Source organism: Protopterus annectens, chromosome 12.part0, assembly GCF_019279795.1.
Source record: "Protopterus annectens isolate FY-2018-M chromosome 12.part0, PAN1.0, whole genome shotgun sequence".
NCBI lineage: Eukaryota > Metazoa > Chordata > Ceratodontiformes > Protopteridae > Protopterus > Protopterus annectens.
Window position 1 is genome coordinate 716,092,577 of NC_056746.1, and position 22,039 is coordinate 716,114,615.

A 22,039-nucleotide genomic window follows, 5' to 3' on the forward strand; every position below is an offset into this window, starting at 1 on the left:
CTCCTGCTGTATTTGTAGGATGGTGACATCATCAGACTTTCCAAAGAGGAATGTACCTCTTTTAGTGAGTTTTCCCAGTCTCCAAAAAGGGAACACCTCTCAAAGGAAACAGCACACATACACACACCCCCACACACTCACTATCAGTGTTTGCATGATTCAAACCACTACCTAACTATGTTATGATACTAGAAAGAGACACATTAACACAGCGCACTATTTGCTTTACTGGCTGGCTTCCCTTCTCCTGCTGTATTTATAGGATGGTGACATCATCAGAGTGGACATGGTGATGTGTGTACAGTTTGTTTTATGCCATTCCAGGAATGGTCCATGTGGGTCAGCAGGTGTCAACAACTTGAACAAGACCTCATAATCCTTACCTTGTGTGATCTATCTGTGGACACATTGACATTCCGTCATATGCCAACACATATTTGTGCACAGCTTGTTGGTTTTGTGGATACTACATGTGTCTGGGATGTTGATAAAGGGCTATTCAAAGTCTGTGTGAGACATGTGTAGATGTGTTCAGTGACGTATGTCCTGGGTGACTGCCTTGAAAACAGTCTAGCATGTTTGGGAACCATGATCCACACATGAACATACCACAGTTGGTAGGGTTGTGTGTATGTCAGCTTCCAATAGCTCTGTTTATGACTGCAACCATGATGAACTCCATGACCTTGCAGATCAGACTTCATAGGCGTACTGGACTTGACTTCCCATGGTGTGTTGTGCACCAACACTTGTGGGGAGTGCCATATGTTGCTGTAACACATTCAACGGTTCCACATCCTGTGTAGGGGGTGAGGCTCAGCTGACTGTTCAGGTGCAGGATCTGTTTGTTCTGTAGTTTGCGCATGACACATATTGGGTATCAATGTATTCCACTTGCTGCCATGCTTTTTTCATTGGGGGTAGCTGCTCATCCATTCTACATGTGATATCTCATGGTATGATGATACAGACTATTGTCAGTGGGAGGTGGGTATGTACATATGGGCCTGTCTGCCAGGATGTCGGCATTGTCAGTCAGGTAAAGTTGGCCTTCACTCAGGACATATATGGGTGTACATTGCTATTTATGACATAGCTGAAGGAGGTGTCATGATTCAATCTGGACTCCTTCTCAGCTACTCTTTACAAAACACCAACAAACATGAGCACTAATTCATGTTATACTCTTTCACACACTTAACACCCTACTGATCCTTTGTGATCAGGCTACAGAGTATGTCATCATAATATCCTGGTATGTCCAGGGGTCGGTCTCGTGTGTACTCTCCAGTCCAGCTGGTGAATATTGTGATATTAACACAATGTCACATCTGCGTCATGTACACAGACAACCCTCTCCTCCTCCCGACAAACTCATATATATGTATGAGATGCACCTATATAGACATACAGGGTGCTGAACTCTCTTGACCCATGACTGGCACAGTCTATCAGGTGGTGAAGGTAACCACACACACCACATATCGGTCTCACATATCCTCTAATGACAGCACTCAAACCCCATTATCACACATAGACATACTTGGATGCTGTAAATGAACTCTGCCTAAGCAGAAGAGACCTCCAAAAAAGACACACACACAACTGCTACCCCACTACAATACCCACATATCACATAGTTCACAATATCAGTGTGCCACACAGTCACTGCCCTTCGGACTAAACAACACATCTAATACACATGTAATAGGCGACACTTATTGTCAGACACACTGACGTACCACTCACCAGCCAAAACAAGGGAATAATCACTTTGGGCTGTCTGTCGGGTGCCAGGATCTGCCACATAACACATGCAGTCAAGTCACTCCAAAGCAAGTACAGGACTGGCACCATCATTGTCCATGCTGGTGCGTAAAACCTCAGACGTTACTCCCTAGACCACATGACATGATACATGGAGGAACACTCTGATCATGTAGCCCAGGCCAGTATGCCCCTGACCTTGTCTAGCATCTTATCCCCACCAATTATGATGTCACAGTATACAGACAAACATATCACATTTAACAGTTTCCAAACAAATTTGTTTCATTCATAGGGGATAAAGTGTCTGTCAGCCTGTGGTGACATGCTCAACATGCCACGTAGCTTCACTATGGACAGCTTGCACCTGTCACCCTTGGACTTTCGAATGTTGGCTAAGGCTCTTGCTACCACCATAGTGCCTTTTTTAAGCAGGGCTCAAAAGACAAACCCACTTCCATAGACATTACAGGTTAAATGAAACTAAGGGTAGTGCTGCTCAACATCAGATGTGTTACCCTCATATTGCGGCCACTCAGGACTCTCCTCAGTATGAAGGATAGCGATATCTTTGCACTAACAGATGCCTGGTTCAGGCTCACTTATGCACACCAGCACTACCAGGTTATGTTTCATACCATGCTTTCTGACAACAAGACTTGGAACAGACAACACAACTAGGGGGAGTATCCATATACATCACAGATACACACAACTCCGGGTTAGTAGCACTGCACAAAGCATCACAGACCATACATATACAACTACCATTGTGCAAAACTGCCTTTCATTTTGTTGCCTGCTACAGACCACCCTCCCAAACTCAGGAACCACACTCGGGGTTATGGGAACTATGGAGAATATGAAGGTCTCCACAAACACCATTATATTGGGTGACTTCATATACACAAATATTGACTGGGGATACTACTCAAGCCCCAATACCCTCACCCAACAGTCGCTACAATTTGTAGACTCATATGCTATTGCACAACCTGTCAGCACAACCACAAGGGGGAATACATATTGGACCTGATCATCACCAACATGGGGACTCTATGTTCCACACCAGCGATATACCTCTCATTGTTAAGGTCAGAACATACATGTGTCTCACTGGACATACATATACCCTCCACACACCCATCCTGGGCAATCTTGGTGAACTTCTCATGAGCCAACGTCTCACTTCACCAAAGCAAGGTGGTATCCTTCAGAGACCCTGAGACAGTGGCAAATACAGCTCATACTGCTGAATCCTTTACATGCACATTCTATGGACACCTAGTGGACTGCATGGATTGTGCTATCCCAAATAACAACAGGACTCACTCCTCCAATGGCAGGGGACTTGTCTGGTAGACCCCAGCCATGAATAAGCTGTACAATGTCAGGAGGAAGCTATTACATGATAGAGCACAATCCCAGACTGGGAAGGCATCTGTAATCTGTACTAGCAGACAGCTACGATCACTCATGAACTTTTCTAAGGGCCGCTTCTACCGGACAATTGCACCAGACACGTAGGACTATCACACAGCCTTCTTCAGTTATGTCAGGAACCTGGGTGGACACTCACTGATTGCTGTGAGTTATACTGACTAAACTTACCCTGAACCCACTGGCATTGCCAACATCCTGGCAAACAGGTTCAGTGCAGATGTCTCCCCCCCCAACCACCCTAAGGAGCAACTATCCATCCCAACAGAGTATAACCTCCCTGACATCACACAGTAACAGGTGAGTGCTGCCCTCCCCAAAGCGTACATTACAGTATCAATGGGAACAGACGGTGTCCCAGTCTGCATCTTACACGAGCTTCATGACAGACGTAACCCTCACATTAAATCACTGTTCAATATCAGAGTTACTACAGGATATGTACCCAAGGAATAGCGTACAGTGACAGTGGTCCCACTCCACTGAGTTGGTGCCACAATGGACCACAGACAATATTGCCCTATAAGCCTAACTAGCCTGTTCTGCAAAGCTATGGAGCGTATTGTCATGGGACGCATATACATAGACATCGGGAAACTACAGACACTGTGTCCTACACATTTCAGCATTGTTGTGGGCAGATCTTGCTTCTTGAACCTGTTTGTATTCTTTAAACGGTTAACAGGTCCATCGACATAGGGATGGTTGTCCAGACAGCCTACCTGAACCTTGCAAAACCCTTCAACACAATAACCCACTGGGCCATTATGCATAGGCTCACCAGCGTCGATATGGACACATATCTCACAGGATGGATTGCTACCTGGATCAGGGATAGCACCCACATGGTCAGAATTGCAGGTGCCATGTCTGACTATACACCAGTTACACATGGCATCCCACACAGCTCGGTCCTGGGACCTCTCTTGTTCAGTATATATTTGTCTGACGTACAGGCTACCACAGGGGCAATATGGCTGAACATGTTCGCACTTGACTGCAAACTGGGTGCCATGATCAACTCTCCAGCTGCCACATGCATACTCAAACAGGGTCTCACAGAGATGGATGAGTGGTGCCTGAGCCATGGCCTACAGCTAAATGCCATTAGTTGCATAGTCATCCCCTTTGGGAATAACAATATGCCCACACATTACCACATAGGTAGTACTCCATTACATACGGTAGGAGTTGTTAGGGGTTTGGGGACATGACTTGTTCGTACTGTCGCCTTTGACATTCAGGTTGTTAAAGTGGTTGGACACACCTTCTATATGGGCCACCTTATCCCATATGGTTTCACATCTAGATCGAGTGAGGTCATTGTGCCCCTATACTCATCACAACCATGCTTGGTTACAATGCCACATTTGGGGTGTACCTTACCTGACACCTGCAGTAACTGTACTGGCCACAGAAGTTCCTCACCAAGCAGATCTAGGGACTCACACGGATGCCCTGCACAGTTCAGATGCAGTAACTCCAGCTCTACTCAGTCACTTACCACCTACTCGGATATGATGTGTGCCTGTTGTTTACAGATATACCCAACCCAGAATTACTGGACATGCTCCACCTCAGGATATCTGACTCCCTTGGAGCTACACACTCCAGGGACGTATACCTCAGCACAGATGTTAATAGGACATGCTGAAGGGACAGATTCTTATCCCAAAGGCTCCACTCACTCCAGATTGTAATCCCAGTTTCACATAGGCAGAGACATCCACTGACCACCTACAGGAGACATCTTGATGACTGTATGGGTGATCGTATGTTTACCCCTGGGATATCTCCTGTGTTCCTGCTAGACAGAAGCACACTAGCCTAAATGTACATGGTCTGTCTTGTGTGACCTACTATTCACACACACAGCGTAGTAATCTGCAGGGTTGCGAATGCCAAACACACTCTGGCTAGGCTTGTACATGCCCAAGGGCAGATAGCCTAGTATCGACCTCTGAACCTATGCTAATGTTCAGGATACACAATGTTCATTGCTGATACTGTTTGCAGGTCTTTATCATCTTTGCTCTACCAGTTTCTATGAACAACTTTGGTAACTGCAGAACGTATTTGATTATGACAGGGTTCCACTATATTATAGATGTGTCTGTTGTCATATAACTGTGTCCACAGGGCAGATTGCTGGATAGTGACAGGTTCCTGGGTAAACACATGCAACTGCCAGATATGTGTGGCCCACTGCTGTACTCAGACATGGCCTAAGTGTGTGAGCATGCCCAGTTCAGGCTTTCCGTGTTTTGTTGCCTGACATTTGTCTCATTTATTCAAGTGTGTGAAAATGCCCAGTGGGACCTTTCAGTATGTTGCTATCTGAGGTCCACTACATTTGTTGATGTGTGTGAACATGATCAATATTAACATTTATACTGTATGTGTTGGAAGTCAGGTTCTGTTCTTACTGCAGGACTCACCTTTTTGTCATAACTCGACATGGATTATGCTGTGCCTGCAGGGTTTCCATGAGATACTTTGCAAAGACTTATCAACATTCCTTCATACAGGCTAACCACTGCAATACTGTCATGGTTTAGTGGTTCAGTACTTTGGCTATAGTGCACAGCATCCTGCGTTCGAAGCCCATCACTGCTTTATATTTTCATACTGAGCAGACCAGACTGCTTAAGGGCCAGTTAAGCAAATATGAGCATGCTGGCTTTTTTTCAGCTATGCACTACTTAGACCAGGCTTGTCCGACATTGCAAAATATTCACCAACATTGCTGGACGTTGCCCAATATTACTCGACATTGACCACAGTTGTACTAGTTGGTGTGTGCAATTTTGTTTGCATATACTACATGGTGGTAAATGCTGTTTAGCACTGCTTTATATTGCTTAACACATGGCAATCATGCCTTAGGTGGTGCTGCAGGGCTGCCTATGTCAGATGCACATACTACACTCCCTGTACATGTTTGAAAGTAGGTAGTGTCAACTTAGGCATCCCTTTTACTATATGTGCGAGTCAGAGAGAGGTATCATTTCCAGAGTTCCTACAGAGCCAGTGTATGTGCTATGCATTGCCTCTTTGCCAAGGCCAAAGCATACTGGGCACACCTCCTTCTGCCTACTGGGGCAGGCTCAGGTTGTTCCTCCTCTGAGTCACGCTCTGCCTGCAATGGCCTTGGCAATGGTGGGGGGTTGTTTGGTCTAGGCCTATGCTGGTCCTGCTGCAGCTGTTTTCGCAGGATCATATTATATAGCATTGCACATACCATGACAATTTGGGTACATGTAGTTGGTGAGTACTGCAAGGCTCCACCACATGTGTCCAGGCACCAGAACCGTGATTTGAGCAGCCCAAACACATGCTCTATTACATTACGTGTTTGTGCATGTGCCTCATTATGGCATTCCTGTTCAGGTGCGTGTGTGCATTTCTGATGGGTGTCATCAGCCATGGCTCCAGTGCATAGCCAGCATCCCCCACTAGGTGACCATGTGGGATGTTCCCATTGGCAAATGTCTGGTACAGCTGTGTCAGATGCCAGATATGGGAATCATGGTAGCTTCCAGGGCAGCCAGCACACACATTCAGTATTATGCCCTGGGCATCACACACGGCCTGGCAGTTGATGGAGGGGAAGCCCTTGCGGTTGAAGTAGACCCTACCCCGCTCACCGGCTGGTGCTTTGATGCGTATGTGCGTGCAGTCTATTGCACCCACTACCTCAGGGTATTCCGCTATTTGCTGGAAGAGATGCATATTGCTGGCCAATATCTCATGGGAATTGGGGAAATATACATGATCACCGACATGTGCTGACATGGCATCCAGGAACTGGTGCAGTACTCAGGATGCTGATGCTTGTGATATCCCCATCATATCACCAGTTGGTCTCTGGAAGGTACCTGCTGCTAATATTCTTAGGCCAACACATACCTTGGTTTCCACTGGGATGGATTCCCCTCTGTTGGTTCTTTGTGTGAGGCGTGGCTTGCACAGCTCAACAATTTGCTGCAGGAGGTCTCTGTCCACTCTATAGCGTTCCACTATCTCCAGCTCATGTAGCCCCTGGTAGGTTACCCTGGGCCTGTACACTTCTCTGTCTCCTCACTGTGTGTTGTCCAGCAGCATTTCCATTGTCACCACCCTCAGCATGTTGCATATGTCACCTTATAACAGCAATGGCAGCCTCTAACATTTCTTTGTCTCAGTAAAACTTTTTCAGTTTTCACTTCTATTAGCTTACTGCAGTGTCTGTTGTGAGAAACATAATGGACTGTTGTTTGCAAAGTTTTAAGTGCTAGGCTGGGCTGGGCTAGTGTACTGCCTGTGTAATTGCCTGATTCTGATTGTTTTCACCTGCTAGCTCTGCTAGTACTCCCTGGTAGCTTCCTACTATTTGTTGTGCTTCCTTTTTCCTTTCTGTTTCCTCAGGGGAGGGGAGCCATGCACACAAGCGCAAACACGTGCACACCAGCTAACACGCGCCCACACATGCTTACACGGACTAAAACTTGCTTATTCGGGTTAAAACGCGCGCACACCAGCGCAAACGTTCTCACAACCCTTTAATCAGCTTTTACATGCTTACTCCGGCTTAAACACATGCACTCACGCTTACACACACGCACTCTGTCTTACTCGGGTTTACAGGTGCACACACGCGTGCATACCTGCTCAGCAAGAAACTTTGGTGTTATCCACGGCATGCACCTTCCATTTCCTGCCTTTCCCTAGCCTACCTGTTGACACACCTCTTTCCATGATGTGTAAATGACAGCTGACACATGCCACTCTGCTCCAATGAGCTTCACTTCTTTCATACATACCCCTCGTGATGTCACCTATCTTCTATTCTGTTACTCCACTTATCCTACTCCTACACTCCACTGACTGTGCTCATTTGCTATGTAAACTTGTGATTCACTATCCTAACCCTCATTTACATAGGATTGCCTACTAATGCTTGGTTACATCTCTTAGAATGAGCTTCCCCCCTTAGCAACCTCTACTCGGTGGCAATGTTGTCTTCAGCCTGCCATTCTCTTGCATTGTACATTAACAATTTAAATAAGATCCACACTTGTGGATTTTAATTTTTTGTTTTCTGGGTTTTAGAGCGCAGCCCGTTTGCGCGGCGCTGCGCTACACTTAAACATCGGAAATCAGAGAAAAAAATAATTTTTTTTTTCATATTGCATCAGGAAACATTTCCAATGGCCATATATTTGGCCATTGGCATGCTTCCTGCACTGGATGCAACCTTTATTTGGAGCTGTCATGGCTCTGTTTTGCTATTTGCAGAATGGTACTCAGTTGTCAACTGAGTACATTTCTGCAAATAACACTGCTCTTACTTGGACAGGTTCGGGTTTCCCAAATCGCAAATCTACCTCATTTGCATGCCATCCACCTGCAATTGAGGTAATTTGCATATCCTAGCCCTGTCCATGTAAGAGCCGTTTTAGGAGCTCTCTTGCACGCCCCTGCAGGCTGTTCCTGGATCGCTCGTCGGACATGATAGCTGCATGGAGTCTTACTCTACTCTTAGACTCCGTGCAAGCTATCATGAATCTGGCCCTGTATGTATATGTATGTATGTGTGAAAGCAGAAAAGACTGTATATGAGAGGGAGAGAATGGGCTTTCTGCAAAACTGTTGTGTTTTACTTATTTATTTCTTTTATGTACCATATTATTTTTTATGTATTTTTGGTGTAAAATGCTTCCTCCAACAAAGGAGGAACTATTTTACATTAAAAAAAAAAAAAATATATATATATATATATATATATATATATATATATAAATAATATAGTACTTAAAAAAAAAGTAAAATGCAACAGTTTTATAGAGATCCCATTCTCTAAGTGCAATAATGCCCTCAAGGATGTGTGTTTATGTAACACGAATGCCTCATAACACCCCTGGGAGGGCGTTAATTACACATTACCACACACCCTGTCATGCATCATTGCTTAGTTGGATTTTTGGTGCTTTCATTTTCTGCAGTGAGCATGCTGTTGATTGCTTACTTGGAAGTCTACATGTTAGTAAAATAAAGTGAAGTAACATTGCTATGATGTTTGCCTATATTATGAATATGTCACATAGACATTGCAATGTTGCTCTTTTAACTATGTACATAACCCACAATGCATTGTAATTTCATATCCATAGTCAATTGTCTGTGACATAGAGAAGAACTAAAATCATTCCTGTTGTTCTGCCATGTTTTTTTTAAACTAATGATACATACTGACATTCTAATCCAACTGATGAAAATTATTGGGTATCTACTTGGTATATTCTGACAGCAGTTTTGGCTATATCCCATTTGCTTTTGCTGGAAGATTGTTTTGCTTTGTACATTTTTAAAGTAACTTCAACAGAACTTTATTCTTGTTTTTCATGATTTGTAAAAAGTGGAAAGTCTGTGAACTATTACATTTCCAGCAAAAATTTGAATATTTCTGTAAGACATCATATACTAACTGTACTGTAGCATTTATTAATTTTGTTTTCATATATTTTTCAGCCTTTGTGTTGGAAATTTTATTCCATGGGCTATATTCAATAAAGCTGACAAAGCAGAGTGCTGAGTTGTATTCAATAAGCAGTTCCATAAGGCGTGCAGAGCTGAACAAACATGGTAAACACTGTGGCATGCTAATTACAGTATATCTATCTGAACTGTATGCTAATCAACAAGTCCAAGATGGAGGAGTTATTCAACAAGCTATAATGCAATTGTGTACACTCATTGCCAGTTTTGGCCTCAATTTCCAAAACCTAATGGCATGCAGCCACTGAAACTAATATACACCATAACTTAAGAATGTTAGGGGTTGTTGTTGCTCTTCAGTATGTGTATGTGCAGCAGGCCAAAGTCTATCCTGCTGCTGCTGCTAACAGACTTGACCAAGAAGGAGAAGGGTGTTTATACCCTGATTAACTTTTCATGGTCTGCATGAAGTGGAAATAGTAGAGTGCTATAGGGTGGCTAGAGACACACTACAGGAACCCTGCAACCTATGTTGTCCTCAACTGAGAGCAAGGACAAACCAAGGGGAAACAAAACCTGTGGAAAATAAGGTATGTGTAGCACCTAGAATGTTAGATACATAAAGCTTCCAGAGACCAACAGAGGATATGCTGATGGGTGTCACAGACTTCAGCATCCGGGATACACCATCAATTCCTGAATGTTAAGCTACAATATGCCAGTGAATATATACATTTTCCCCATACACCTAAGGACAGAACTACACCTATGCAGGATTTTTAACCTGTAGCACACTTCCCTGAAGCCCTGTGTGCCACAGACTGCACTCACATTGAGATCAAAGCAGCACCCAGCAAACAGGGAAGGATCTCCATGAACAAAAAAGGTTTTCACTCCACTAACTGCTACATTGTGCATGAAACTAATGGAATCATCATGAATGTGTCTGATGGCAAACCTGGCAGTTACCACAACTCCCATATCTGGCACAACTTTCATCTCAGAAGTTTTCTCGGGGAAATATCCCATAAGGTCATTTACTGGGTGATGCAAGGCATGCACTCAAACCGTGGCTGGTGATGCCCATCAGAAATGCACACCCACCCACTGAAGAATACTATAATGAAGCACACCCTTAAACAAGAAATTTCATAGAGGTTGTGTTTGGGCTGCTGAAGTCATGGTTCCCGTACCTAGATACATCAGGGGGAGAACTGCAGTACATTCCCATACTTGTGCTTCAATTTTCACTGTCTGTGCTATCTTTCACAATGTTATTTTGAGAAAACAGCTTTAACGGGATCACCAAGTGGAAGGGGCACACATCCCACCACCACTGGCAAGGTCACTACAGTCACACGCAGGTGAGGAGTCAGAGGGGAACCACCAGCCACCGTGGGTGTTTGTAGACATCGAAGTGCACAATATGCCCTTGCCCTGGCCAAAAGGCAATGGATAGCACACACACGTACCACCTAAGGTGATACAACGTTTATCCTGTGCAAGTACATACATTAAAATTAATTCTAGCTAATGCTCACAACATTTATTTGCCCATGTAATGGCTGTGTACTACTAGCATCATACAGAGTCAGTTCCGAATTAAAACACATGCAACTACCAGATTATCAAGGCACGTTTTGAACCTGGAATATTTATTTATTTATTTTTATTTCTTTTACATTTGTTGACCAGGCTAGTCTAACTGGATACATGTCCATTTTCAGTAGAGGCCTGGGGAGAAAAGCTCCACTTTTAAACTAGATAAAATCAAGACAATACAAAAAAGATACATGCAATATGTAAAGTAAAATAAGAATTTCTTCATCAACTTAAGTTATACAGAACTAAAAATATACAGATTTAGAGTACTGGGTTTAATAAGGTTAAATACAGTATTATGACCAAGGGAAAGAGATAGATCATTCAATATTAGTATAATGGGTATGAATGTGCCTTTGAAATGATATAAAAAGGTTAGGAAAGGTGTATAAAAAGGTTATGAAAGGTATATAACACAGGGAAGTAGGAGAAATTATGAAAGACAGGGAAGTAGGAGACATTATGGAGGATAAGTACATGAGGAAGTAATTATAGTCATAGTGAAAGAAATAGATTGGTTTATGCACGGGGTGGGAAGACAAGAGTTCACTGAGGAAGGAATATGTAGCAAGGAGCATGCTCAGTGATAGCATGATGGGAATAAGAAACTAGGACGGGGACGAGTGTTGAAATTGCTAAATACTTCAAAGAGGGTTAAGGAGGAGATATATATCGAAAAAGTTATGGTGGGGAGGGGAGTTAGTCAGGGTTAGTACAAGGACAAAGCCATTAGGCAGGATTCACGAAACCTCCATGTAAGAGTTATAACTCATACACGGAGGCTGCAGTTAAACGGAGTGATGTCAGCATGCTCTGCATATTAATGAGAGTATGCTGAATCACACTTAAGGCCAACACGGTCCGTGTAAGACAGTAGGGGGCGTGTCCGTAGGCCGAGCCCTGTAAGCGGACACGCCCCCAGAAGAAGAAAAGTACCCAAAGTAAACACCCACGACAGAGTCCACGGAAATGTGAATAAACAGAACACAACACATGCCCCCACAGACTATGAACAGAAAACATATAAATAAACATGTTTTATATTTTTTTTTAAATTGTAAAAATGTTTAACCGTGAGTCTTTCGCTTTGCTGGCATGCCCATAGCGCAGCTACAGTTAGCAGTCAGTGGGAAAGCATATAAGAACTAAATATGCAAAATAAGCCAGGAAGCAATAGCGTAGCGGTAGAGATGTTGGCTGAAGAGCAGCCATTCATGGTTCGAGCCCCCACAACACCAATTTTTTTTTTTTCAAAATAAGCAGGAAACAAGTCCCTGACAAATATGTGCACATAAAACCACAATTTATGTAAAATGTAATGAAATAGCCCATTTATATTAAAGACATGTGAGGCAACAAAAGAATAAAAAATGCCAGATGTGCTCATAGCTGAGCTAAAGTTTAACAGAGTGAGTGCATCTGCCCGTAGATGAACAGTGGTTTAACTGGTGCAAAATGAGTGTCCGTTGCTGAGCAGTGGTTTAACATGCTAAATCTATGTGCCCCTAACTGAGCTGAGCGTAATATGCATGCCGATAGCCAAATGAGGCTTAAAGCAGCATACCCCGTTTGCGCATAGCTGCGCACTGTGCAAACAAGCTAACCGACGGGCAACGTTGAGCAAGCTGTATCAAAACTGCCTTTACACAGACACACCTCTCAGCATGTCTAGACAGTCATGAAAAATAAAAAGCAATGGCCAGGTTCAAACCCAGGATACTATACACCATAGTCAAGGTACAGAACCACTAAGCCATGACAGCAGTACCTAGAAATGCAATAATAGCTAATATATAGGAATGAATACAAACTACAGCATGACAATGCAGGTTTACTGAAGTTGATACAATTCCAAAATGGCCAATCACAGATATGTGCGGGAAAAATGGACTATATAAGCCCCATAGGCGGGAATACACAACATAAACGATTGTAGAACTGACCTGCAGGCAGAATGACAGGAGTAGGAGAGGGTAGTAGCTTCTGAGCACAGAGGTGGGGTGTTGAGGAGACCAGGTACATGGTCTGGCTCCTAGTCCATAATCATGAGGCCCAACTCATGCAGGGCCAGGTCCTCTGGGGAGCATACAGGGCCGAGGCATGGGACCGGTTGGCTCTTGATCTCACCAGTGCCACAGGGATTCCAAGGACTGATGAGCAGGTCCATCACCACCATGCAGACCTGAAGAGAAGCAAGCAGGACCAACTGAACCTTTAGATCCAGGAGGCCCGGCAAACACCCAACGCCCCACTACTGAGTAAGTAACATTTAATTATGTATGTAAGAAATTAAACTAGCTGATATTATGGAGATGTGTATTCCAATATTACTTCATTTATATTACAGCTGCAGGTGTTTGTTCTGCAAACTGCAGAGCCTATGGCGATAGGCTGGTGCGGTTGCACCACCAGGCAGGTCAGTAATCCACTACCAGTAACCGTAAAGAAATATAAAAGTATGACAGTCAGCAAAAGAGTGCAGTGTAGTCAGTAAGGAATAAAATCTGCAAGTAACAGTGTGAAAGTGTCTGCAAGTCTTGCTTGATTACAAAAGTGTGTTTCAGCCCGTAAGTTAAACCAAAGAATGAAACTGTCTGACATATAGTCTGAAACAAAAATGCCCTACCTGTAAGAAAATAGTACACAACCTGCAGCAGGCTGAGAAGTATAGCTGCAGAAGATGATGAAATCACATGTGTGAAATATATCCCTGTGGAAATACTGAAACATGACAGAAGTGAGACTGCTGGAAAGGATTGTAATAACTACAGGTAAAACATGTCAATAAAGCCTAGAAGTAAGTACCATCCTGAATAGTAAAATGAAAGCAAGTGATAGAGTGTGAGAAAGTGTCATGAATCCAGCAATACAGTAGTAATAACCCCTGAATAAAGTATACTGCAGTCAAGACAGAATGAAATGCATGTGAGATTCAAAACCAAACAGCGAAATCTGTTCAAAGTGTTGCTGCATGTGGAATGTGTATCCCAAAATCTGGATATGTTGCTCTCAGCCTGAAATATGCAGATAGGATGATTGTCTGATATACCAAACATCCACACTTGTCTACAGCTATATAAAGCAAATGTAGCAAGATGATGTACCTGAACAAAGCTAGATATGGATGTGTATGAAGAACACTAAAATGTATATTGATGTTGCAGTAACAGTCCTATCACCAAGTTGAAATAGTTATCATATAGGAAACTGTAGTTAGAACAGTAGTGTGTATATAACTGCAGCTATTAGAAATGTACAGCATATGTATTGTTATTCGAAGGTGTTAATATTACTTTCTTTACCCCACCCTATAACCACATATAACCCATTCCACATGAAAATGGTATGTGCAATCACAATTAACACCTCTGGACGTTTGTCCTGTTGGGTCATATATATCTGCATGTCCGTTGATGCATCTGCCCTGTTCATACATCCGCACCTGATGGCCTGTTGCCATCAATTAACCCTGCATGTTGTTGGACTGTGTATTTCTGTTCAAATTATGCATGTGTTATGCACGCTGTTCAATGGTGTGAATATCTGGGTGTTTGGTTAATGGGAATACTAATGCATGCTGTTACAACCAATTGTGAATGGTATTATATGTCACTAACCCAAACTGTCATGACATAATGCAAAACATAGGATGACAGGGAAGGCGGGTTCCAGCGGACCCACCTCTCCCACCTCAGCTGATGAGTGCACCTGGCACTAGTGCCGAGTCCGGACCCTTCTCCGGTGGCCCTGTGCCACCTGTGGGTGGAAACGCTGCAGGGGATGGGGCTCGCCCCCCCCTCTGCAAGTGTGGCTGGAGGAGAACCACCACTCACCCTCCGTAGCATCTGGACTGTTGTGCGTAGGGAGATTCGGGACTCTGTACTCGAGCCCCTATGCCAGCTTGAGGCACGGGTGGTGCAACTAACGGGCATGCCTGTTTCCCCGCCGACACAGCCCCCAGCACAGCCCCATCCTGGGCAGTGAAGGAACAGTGGCAACTGCCCATGGGTGGGGATATCAGTTCCACTGTTGCCATCTGTGGGCTCATGGGCTCTGGATAGCCAAACCTCCATCCCCGTCAATTGTGTAACCCCCCCACATGTGTCATACACCGCCCCTGTATGCATCTTATTTGTCTTGTCTGTTTACCTACCCAACCTACCTCCCCAGCTGTACCGACCTCCTTCACCTGACATACCACTCTCACCTGAAAAAAAAAAAGGGCACTCTGTACCCACAAAAAAATTACGCCCCATACATAGCTGCCCATTCTGCACACATGTCTGCTGGACATGGAACCTATTAATTACAATTGGCTGTACAACAAGTATTATTGTTGTCCTGACACCTCTCTCAGGGGTGGAAGGTTTCAAATGTCACACCAAATTACATACATATGCACAGCTGTTGCTGATGAAGAAATGGGCAGCTATGGGCCTTACCTACATCCCTCCTGCACATCCCAAGCTTGTTTCCCTACTGTCTTACCCTCTTTGTGACCCCTTTTTCACCACTTTCCTGTCTCCCCATTTTATTTTCTTTCAAAGAAAATAGCACAGGTGTGCGCCAGAGTAAGCACCGTTAAGCGGTTGTAAGCGGGTGTGTGCTTGTGTGCTCGGAGCTAAATGCCAGTGCGCATGTGTGAGCTCTGTGCAAACCAGTGCTAACCCGGTTACAACTGCTTAAAAGTGCCTTAGTCACTTTGATTGACAGGTCCTGTACTCAATTCAAAAGCAAAATAAAATCCCACTGTCAGTCCCGAACCCAGGACCTTGGAAACACTAGTCTGTACGACCTACCACTAAGCCATGACTCTTATACAAAAACATTGTGCTAAAATAAATATAACATGTAATAGTAGGGATGAATGTAAAGGGAATATAGGATGTGTAGTACACAAAGCATGTCATTTAAAATTACTGTCAAAACTACTGGATTTCCATAATAGTAGTGTGTGAACAGAAACAGCCATGCTAGTTGGCAGCTTGTAGATAATAAGGTCAGTTAAAGTACATAGATATATGTATGCATATGTATATATATATATATATATATATATATATATATATATATATATATATATATATATAGATATATATAAATATCTATCTATATATAGTTGTAGGAGTCAATGTGCATACACACTTACTACAGGGAACATGAGAGAGGAATGGAGAAATGTGAATATACAACACAGCCTGAATCATAAGAAAGATACTAACCTTTACACTCACAGACCACTGTCCGCAGCATACCAGCATGGTCCCCACCCTCACAATCTGAAAGGGCGATGCCTATCCCACATACCCTTTTATAGCACTGACCTGAAATCACAGTGAGAACTGCAATCAGTACACAACTGGCTGTATGCAATTAGCAAATGCTGGCTTACAATTGGTGCAGAGGCCATCTCATGGACCTATGCAGATACCTACAAAAGCATCCAGTGCTAACACTCACCACATGCAATACATTCATTGCATTGTCTGTAAGCAGACAGAGGGAGAGCGAGAAGTGAGAGAGAGAGAGAGAGAGAGAGAGAGCAAAAAAAAAAAAATAAAAAATCAGACACTGTGGCTCTGTCACCCGAAGTTGTCAGCACTGACAGTAGCAGAAGCAAGCAGAAGCTGTGGTAACGCAACCAGCTGCGACAAACAGAGGTAATGCAAAGTAGCAGGTTAATAGTGTGCATACTGTGAACCCTCCAAATGTGTCATAGGTCTGTATTCATAGGTATGTCCATGTGATGTGTTGTGTGTACATAGTTCCACCAAAAGGGGATGACCATACATCACATGTCAATCAGTCTTAGGCCATGATCCTGGCAGCATTTGTCTGTGCGTTGGCCCAGCAATGGCTGTAGTGACTGCTTTGAAAGGTCAGCCAAGTTCAAAAGTCAGGATCAGCCCATCTCAAAGGCACACTGGCTGGGAACAAGTGTCTGCAGGTACCCGATGTCACTGCATATGCATCCCATACTGCATAATTCCATAGCTTAGCAGACCAGGCCTGTTATGCATATGATGTGGTAATTCCCAGGGTCAGTTGAGGTGCCCCCTTAGTGGTGTGGGACCACTGTTGCTGTATGCCACTGTCCAGGTACATATCCTGTAGTACAGCCAAGATAAATTATCAGTGTTATATGCGGTTGTATGTCCTCTCGGAGTGCCGGTAGCACACATCCAGGGGTACCATGAGGTCACAGTGATGCTGTGTGTTCTCCTCTGCTGAGGGCGGCCCTCACCTGGACATGTGAGATGATAGGGAGGTTACATCCAGCTGGGATAAATATTTTAAAGGTGGGGGAGAAGGAGGGGGGATACGTGCACCGAACATGTCTGCAAGATTGTTGCCAATATCCGTGTGTTTGGTGAATGTTAAGTAGGTGTGGATTAACATAGAGCATATCTGAGGCATGTGGTCCATATGTGTAACATAACCGAAGAAGGCCTTGTGGTCATCCATAGTGTTTGTGTCCATTTCCCTCCCAGAGTAGGCCGTGGCCATTGCTATGACGGACTGTAGCGTAGTACCAGTGCTGACCACAGATGTCTTCCCTTAATGTGAATGTGCTCTGTCCTGCAGTAGCCTCCTGCTATTGTTATACAATCTGCCTCTGTCTGGGGTCCACCGGACAGGATGCCTAACCTTTGTGCATAGGGTCTGGGTTAGACATGTGTGTGCAAGTTCCATGCAATCCGTGGCATGTCCGTGGTAAGCATTTGCAAAGGGGTCAGCAGTGTGGCTTGTGGCTTCCACTGGCCCAGTGTGCTGCATGGATACCATCTCAGTCCCAGCAAGTGAATAACTGTCTAATCACATACATATCAAAGTAGTCTACTGTGCTGGTGGTGGTGGTGGGATATGTATATCCAGGACAAGTAACGTCTGTCCTCATCACAGTAGTGGACAGTGTCCCACATACAGTACCTTGGGATGAACCCCCAGAGTGAGGTTGTGCATTGCACCTGTCAGTGTGTGCTGACCGATGGGGCATGCTACTATGTTGTGTGGAATGTGGCAGGTATTGTTGCACAGGTGTTGGCTGAGCACTGATATCTGGCCATGTACCTGTGTATCCACCACGACACACACACATGCAACATATGGGAGTAGTAGTATATCACTACACATGAGTATCATGTATAGTATGTGTGCCATATATTGCTGACATGGTCTGCTGATATCCTGTCTGTGTTCTCTTCCAGGGAGATGGCGCGACAGCGTAACCCCGCCTACTCTGTGGCAGAAGATGAGGAGATCCACCAGAGCCTGGTGCGGGAGTATGACATCCTGTTTTCCCGCACCAGTCAGAATCAGCAGGAGAGGGCCGCACTGTGGCAAGACCTTCTCCGTAGGGTAAATGATATTGGCATGCATAACAGGACATATGAGCAGGTACGACATCACTGCAGTGATTTAATCTGAAGTGTCCAGCAGCGTGCATCAGATATCCACAGGCAACAGGTCGCCACAGGAGGTGGGGTGGCCACACATCCCCCCCTCACCAGACTGGAGGGGCTACTCCTAAGTGTTGTGGCTCCAGCCCCGGAACACCAACAGCAGTACACCTGCATTATGATGGAGGCTGGTTCCACACAGCAGCACGACATGGAGCATGCAGGTAATATGCCATATGTACACCTGACTGTTCTGTACACTGTATCATATGCAATATCAATGGCACAGTTGTGCCCACTGACATTAATCTCATCATTTCTGCAGGTCCTCCAGGGTTACAGCAAGACAGGCCATCCATGCTGGTGAGTGTGTTTAACATAACCTATAATAGTCCTGATAATGCTAGTAACAGTAGTGTAACTCAGTAGTGCTCTGTGTGTATACTGCGGGGTGTGCATGTGTGCATGTGTGCAGGTGTGCCTGTGCCCATGTGTGCATGTGTGCAGGTGTGCCTGTGTCCACGTGTGCATCTGTGCATATGTGCCTGTGTCCACGTGTGCATGTGTGCATGTGTGCCTGCGCCCACATGTGCATCTGTGCATGTGTACACATGACCACATGTGCATATGTGCATGTGTGCATGTGCCCATGTGTGCATGTGACCATGTGTGCATGTGTGCATGTGTCCATGTGTGCATGTGTCCATGTGTGCATGTGTGCATGTGTCCACATGTGCATGTGTCCACGTGTGCATGTCTGCATGTGTGCATGTGTGCCTGTGTGCATGTGTGCATGTGTGCTTGTGTGCCTGTGTGCATGTGTCCATGTGTGCATGTGTGTATAAGTGCATCACTGGTAACAATGTCTGGAGACTGTAAACTGTGTTTCCTGTCTTCATCCCACAGGTTCTGGGGCTGCTCTGGTGACCTGCAGCAGGGAACCTGAATCCTGTGCCATGGCTACTGGTAATGATGATATTTGTGTAATGGTACAGGAAGGTGTGTCAGGGTCTGCCATTGGTCAGCCAATTGACAGTACACAGCTGTCAACCCCATCATTGCGCACAGTCATCCTGCCTGTACATCCTTTGTCACCATTGTCCCTAGGTGATGGACAGGATACAGTGGGCATAGACCAGGGTAATGTGGTACCTGTGGCACATGCGTCCCCACACAGCAGCCATGGGCAGGGTCCTCCGATGGTACCACACAGACAGTTGCCCATGGGTTCTCGTGGGAGCATCTGTGGGCGTACTGCCTCTGGACGATGTGCCCAAAGAGGTCTGTCAACCTCAGCTATGTTTCGGACTGTCATGCAGGCACAGTCACATATGGAAAGGTACACCAGACAGGGTCTGAGGGAGCTGAGAGCATGTCGCACAGCCATGACAGACAGTATGCGTGACATTGCGGATGCTATCCGTAACTTCACCGATGTCATAGTCAGATGTTGTGGGGACATATTACAGCAGTTCCACAACCAGATGTCCATGAGCCAGGGCAATGGTGGGCGTTTGCGGCGTCGACTTGGCCGTATGCCGGCAGCAGCAGCTGGCAGTCGGCGTGGACGAAAACAGGCTCGCGCATGCCCCCATAGTGCCAGCAGCAGCCCCAGCAATGCTGGGTCTGTGCTGTTATCGGAACGCCCTAGGAGACCACGTGCACATGGCTCTGGACAGTCCCAACAGGGACTTGTGTCCAGTCAACACACTCCCGCTTCTGATGACAGTACCCAGTCTGGCTTTGTACTGGATATGGTCCGTAGCACCCCAGCCAGGCACAGGTACCGTGTCCGTGCACACAGACCTTGATCTGTATGGCCTGCCAGGTGCAGTCTGTGGCTGTCCACAAACCCCTGTATATGGCAGCCATGAGGTGGAACTGTGTGCATGCATACACACATGCGAAATGTTAACACCTAGGGCAACCACATACACGCACACACTGCACCAACACTGCCCCACCCTGTACTGCTGCCCCTCACCAACACACATACACACACGTCAATTGGTGGTATCAGTGGCTGACTCAGGCATACCTAATCCACACCCTGTGCATATGATGACACTGTGCCACCTCCTGCAATCTCCAACATCATTGCGGGGACAGGTAAACACATTGCTGATGCACAGGGTGACTACATAGAAGTGTATTAGTAGTATCATGTTGGTAACAGTACAGTGTGCTGCTATGACTGTGTGTTTATTCCAGCATGCCTGTTGCAGTAACTTTATGAATGTCCTGAATTGTTATCTGCACCCATAGTACATACCAAAGTATAACAACTGCACATAATTGCATGCCAGTGGTAAGGTTGTCAACAGATAGCCGCATACATGGGTAGCACACTGGGAAAGCTAACGCAAGTAGTGATATGCAATGGTGGACATGTCCAGTAATGGTGTCAAGTTGCCCACAACAACTATGCCATGTGGATGTCCGCGCATGTATATATGTGTGCAGTACCAATGTAATCCAAATCACAAATAAGTATGACATAATATCGGTTCTACCATGGGCATCTGCGCTGTGTATTCCTGGGTACATGTTGATAGTGCCTACATATTTGCATTGTTACTTACTGTTATTGTTACCCCTTCTTTGTTGTATAATGCACTACTTCCAGCCCTGTTTACTGTAGCTTTGTTTGCATGCATGTTCGCTTGGGGTCCCCTGGAACACTGCTTACACCTGCAATGCAGAGTTACAGTGCTTCTGTAGACTTCTAGTGACATCTGCATAGTGTACGATACGTATGTCAACTTTACACATGACAGAACGTCACTGTCTGTCCTGTACGCATGTACGTTGCCTGTGACACATTGCACACGTCTTACCTGGCATTTACCCACGTGTGCAGTCATATATGTCAGTGCTATGAAACAGTAGCGGTACACCCACACATACACACCTTCAATATGTTGTTCCCCATTGGCCCTATGTGTTGGTACTCACCATGGCAATCACTGTACTAGGGTAGCATGTGCAAAGGTAACCTGTGAATCGCCTCTATGGTCCAGTTGTGGTTTATGTGAGTCATGTGTCATTCTCACAGCTGCCACATGTATGCAGTCAGCCATCACCCTTGGCCAGGAACGTACAACACATGTGTGGGATGCCACCACACAGCCAATCTGGGGACTGGTCTCTCTGAACCCAGTAATGCCATACCCTGTCAGGTGGCATGTCATATATACTACGTCCTGGACAAACGTCAACCCCAATCCCTGCTGCTACTATTGATAATAACCCTGAAGATGTTCCTGATAGTTTTGACCAGTTCTTTACTGAGACATTTCAGGCCCTAGCTAGCCATCTACCTCCTAGCTCCCCTGGTCCTGAAAGTAGCACCC